The following is a 4,316-nucleotide window of genomic DNA, read 5'->3' on the forward strand; positions in this document are numbered from 1 at the left end:
TATATGATAATAGTGGGAGCATCTTCCAAGTATAAGAACCCAAGTCTGGTAAGAAGACTAGACATCTACTTAGATAAATAATGTCATTAGAAATAACATTGAATAGAAGGAAATAGCAATTCATAAAGTTGGAATGTATGGATACATGGTATATCCACTTACCAAGCTTTTATTGCATTTTAACTAGTGTAAAAGGTACACTATAGATTATAAGATATGAAGTAATAATAGGGTATTGACTATTCATATATGATAATCGCATTTATCGTTTGAGTTTCTCTAAACTCATCCATTACTTTGTTATATCCAAATGGGTTGTGATGTGACCATAATTAGCGCATATTTAGCCCCCGAATTAGCCTTGTTCCCATGCTTTTTAGTGCATATTTGGGTCATTTATTGTCTTTAGTTCTTTGTTTTGCATATTCTTTGAGATTTTGATCCATTGGTAGGAAAGGAGTGCAAATCTTGCATTTTCATGGCAAAGCGAGACTAAATTGATTGAATTCAATGACCAAGTATCAAGGAGAGACAATATTAGAAGGCCTTTGTACATATTATAGTAGATGAGCAATGTTGAGAAAGGATCCTTGCATCCCCGAGGAAATCCCCAAGGATTTTATGAAGAAAAGGGAAGAAAAGAAGAAGAAACCGTGCTGAGCTACAATCCGAGCGGATTGTCCTGAATCCGCCCGTCCTCCTCAAGCACAATCCGTGCGTCTTCCTTCAAAGACGCCCGGACAGCAGCCACAGAATCCGCCCGGATTCCCCTGAAGACGCCCGTCTTCCCCCGCCTGAATCCGCCCGTCCCGACTCCAATACGCACGAATTCCAGTACAGCGAAATTTCGTCTTCTCCAAGCTACAAAGAAAGAAGCCCTTCCTTTGAAAAATACCGGCTCCTCCCTGCTCAATCTAAAAAGTGTAATTACTAGTTTAGCCTTTAGTTAACCCTAATGCATCCACCTAATTTCCACTGAAAAAACCCCATTAGTCTAATTAGAAGAGCATGTTCTTCTTATCAATAATTAGAGTAGTTAATATCAATCAAATCTCTCTTTAGTATTGTAGTCAACAATTAATCAAGTTCTAATACAAGTTTTATTTCCTTAATCTCTCTTTTGTTCATCCTTTATTTTGGGTAATTGAAGATTATTTGGGTTATTATTGGGAGATTGACAACCTCTCAATCAAGCATCAAGTACTTCTTTTATTCTTTTCTTTATTATTGGAATCATTAGTAGGTATAATTCTCTTAATCCCTCTTTAATTGTTGTTAATTACTTTCATTTATTCATCATGTTTCCTTTTGTTGGTATGATTGACAACCTTGCTAGCATGATCAACATGATAATGAGTGAGTAGTGACCTAGCTAGGGTTAATGGGTAATTAGGGGAAACCAACATGGGGAATGATTCATGCTTAAATTAATATGCTTTCATGGTTTATTTGCTTGCTTGTTTTGATCTCAACTCATGCACATGTTATGTTTGATGAAATGTGAGCCTATGAATCCTTGCATTTTTTACCCATCACCTATTTTTTCAATGAGACTTGTAAGACATAAAGCAACTCGAGTCTCATTAGACCATGCATGTTGTTGAGTAGGGAAGACTAAGTCGACTTGTAGGTGTTGTACAATCTAATCGATTCGGCTCCGGGACCCAAACTTTCCTAGGATTGTACGATATAACCCAACTCAATCCATCACAACAATAATTGCTTGCTTATAATTTGAGAACATGTTTGTATGATCAATTCCCATGATTCCCCTATGACCCCATGACACCCTAGTGCTTTTTATCAATTGTTTACAACCCTTTTAATTCATCTTTCTTATTTACTTTTATTGCTATTTAGTTAGTGACCTTCTACATCAACCCAATTTGTGACACCCCTAAGATACCACTAGTTTCAATAAAAATCTCATCTCAATTCCCGTCCCTTGGGATCCGACCTTTACTTGCCTCTTTACTAATTTTAGAGTTGTTTGTGAAGCTATAAATTGTGTTTTGATCCGGACGTGACCCAACGACAACATCTATTAAATTGTGAACACGAAACGATTCCAATCAAAAATGGCGCCGTTGCCGGGGACGATGTTAACTTGATTTAGATTTTCTTATATTGTTATTTGTTGTGTCTTTCTTTGCCTTGGGGAAGTAAAACTCCTCAAGGTTTGTTCTAATTGTTTTCGAGTTGTTTGATATTTTGCATGTCTAGAAGGTCACAAGGTGATTTGTTACCTTTTGATCGTGAAATTGAAAGGACCTTGACAAACAATAGGAGATTTGCTAGGAGGAATTTGAGAGGTATTAGTGAGGTTGTTCAACCAACTATTGAGTTCATCAACCCTTTTACAAGAGAAGGTGAGGAGAGCCCAACACAAGATATCCCACAAAATCAACCTACAATGCCTAAATTTTCATCACATTCCGTACCCACCGAGGAGAACCTACCAAATGGTACTCCCACACCACAACATTTGACCAGAAATTTTATTGCCAAATCCGCCTTTATCCAATTAGTCGAAAGGAGCCAATTTGGGGGGATGCCTAGTGAAGACCCTCATTCTCATATGGAAACCTTTTGTGACTATTGTGATGCGATTTCTCAAACCGGTATGACTCAAGACCAAATTCGATGGGTCTTATTTCCTTTTTCTCTAATCGGCACCGCGAAACAATGGTTGAAGGGCCTTGATAAGGCCACTCTCGGAATAGATTCTTGGAAGAAGTTGGCTCTAGCTTTCTACAAAAAGTTCTACCCACCGGAAAAGACTAACATGCTACGAGCTCAAATTACGGGTTTTAAGCAAAGGGATGAAGAATCTTTGTATGAAGCTTGGGTGCGGTTTAAGGGAATTTGTCGCTCATGTCCTCACCATGGACTTAGCGAGTGGTTCTTGGTACAACAATTTTGGAACGGTTTATATGAAGATTCAAGGAACATTCTCAACATGGGATCAAATGGAATGTTCACCGAAGTTGATGACAATCAAACATGGAACAAGATTGAGGAAATGGCGGTCCATAACTCACAATATAGTAGACCTCGCAAGGCCACTAGAGGAGGAAGGCATGAAGTGGACTCCGTTACTCAATTGGGTGCTCAACTTAGTGCTCACATTGACACAATCAATTTGAAGTTTGAACAAGCTATGGCTAGACTTGAAGAAGCCTCAAAATCACCAAAGCATCATGTTAATGCCATGACAGCATCCTCATCAATCCCAAGTGGGATATGTGAGAATTGTGGAACTTTGGGACATGACCAAGGTGAATGTAGGGGAACAAATGAACAAGTGAATGCTTTCCAAGCATATAAGAGTGGTACCCCTTATTCCAACTATTACAATGAAAACACCAAGTTTCATCCAAATCTCTCATACAAAAGCCAAAATGTTCAAAACCCTCAAACAACATACACCCCACCTCCCATGAGAAACCAAAATCAAAGACCCTTTTTCAACCAAAACCAAGGCTACCAAAATCAAAATCCATACAATCACCAAAATGACCAAGGTTTTGATGTTCAAAAAGCGGTCCTCCAAATGCAAAAGAATCAACAAGAGTTTTTCACTCAAATGCAAAAAGATAGTCAAGCAAAGGAAACCACCATCAACAACATCCTAGCTCACACCAAGATGTTGGAAACACAATTGACTTAACTAGCATCTTCAAGCTCACAAAGACAAAAGGGGCAATTACCAACTTAAAGTAATCCCCCAAGACATGAAACGGTTAGTGCCATTCACTTGAGAAGTGGTACAAGGTATGAAGCACCGCAGAAGCAAGTTGAGGATGAAGTTGTGAAAGCTAGTGATAAGGAAGAAATTGTGCAAAACTCCAAAGATGGAGAATCATCAAAAGAAGAGATTTCAAAGAAAAATGAAGACAAGGCCAAGGAGAAGGAGCCCATTGTGATTAGACTTCCTTTTCCAAGTCGTCAAGCCAAGCCCAAATTTGATGACCAACTTGGAAAGTTTATGGAAATTGTGAAGAATTTGGAAGTCTCAATTCCTTTCACGGAATTAATCAATCACGTGCCGGCCTATGCGAAATACATGAAAGACATCCTCACAAAGAAGAAGTCGATCCGGAAACTTGAGACTATCGCCTTCACTAAGGTGAGTAGTGCAATACTTCAAGGGAGTTCAACTCCAAAACTAAAGGATCTGGGAAGCTTCTCAATACCGTGTACCATTGGCAACACCACGATCAACAAAGCCTTATGTGATCTAGGGGCTAGTGTGAGTGTTATGCCGTACTCGGTGAGTAAAAGGTTGGGGATGGGAGAGCTTAAATGCACCAATA

The 4,316-nt window shown here is 38.9% G+C and overlaps 1 non-coding gene across 1 annotated transcript; it reads right to left on the minus strand.

Annotated features, from left to right (window-relative positions):
• Window positions 1-2,785: 2,785 nt before the first annotated feature.
• On the minus strand, window positions 2,786-2,892 carry LOC141650883 (small nucleolar RNA R71). Its single transcript, XR_012546893.1, has one exon. It is a non-coding gene; the product is annotated as a small nucleolar RNA R71 (small nucleolar RNA).
• Between the last annotated feature and the right edge of the window lie 1,424 nt (window positions 2,893-4,316).

The sequence above is a fragment of the Silene latifolia genome, chromosome 3 (assembly GCF_048544455.1).
Source record: "Silene latifolia isolate original U9 population chromosome 3, ASM4854445v1, whole genome shotgun sequence".
In the NCBI taxonomy this organism is placed as follows: domain Eukaryota; kingdom Viridiplantae; phylum Streptophyta; class Magnoliopsida; order Caryophyllales; family Caryophyllaceae; genus Silene; species Silene latifolia.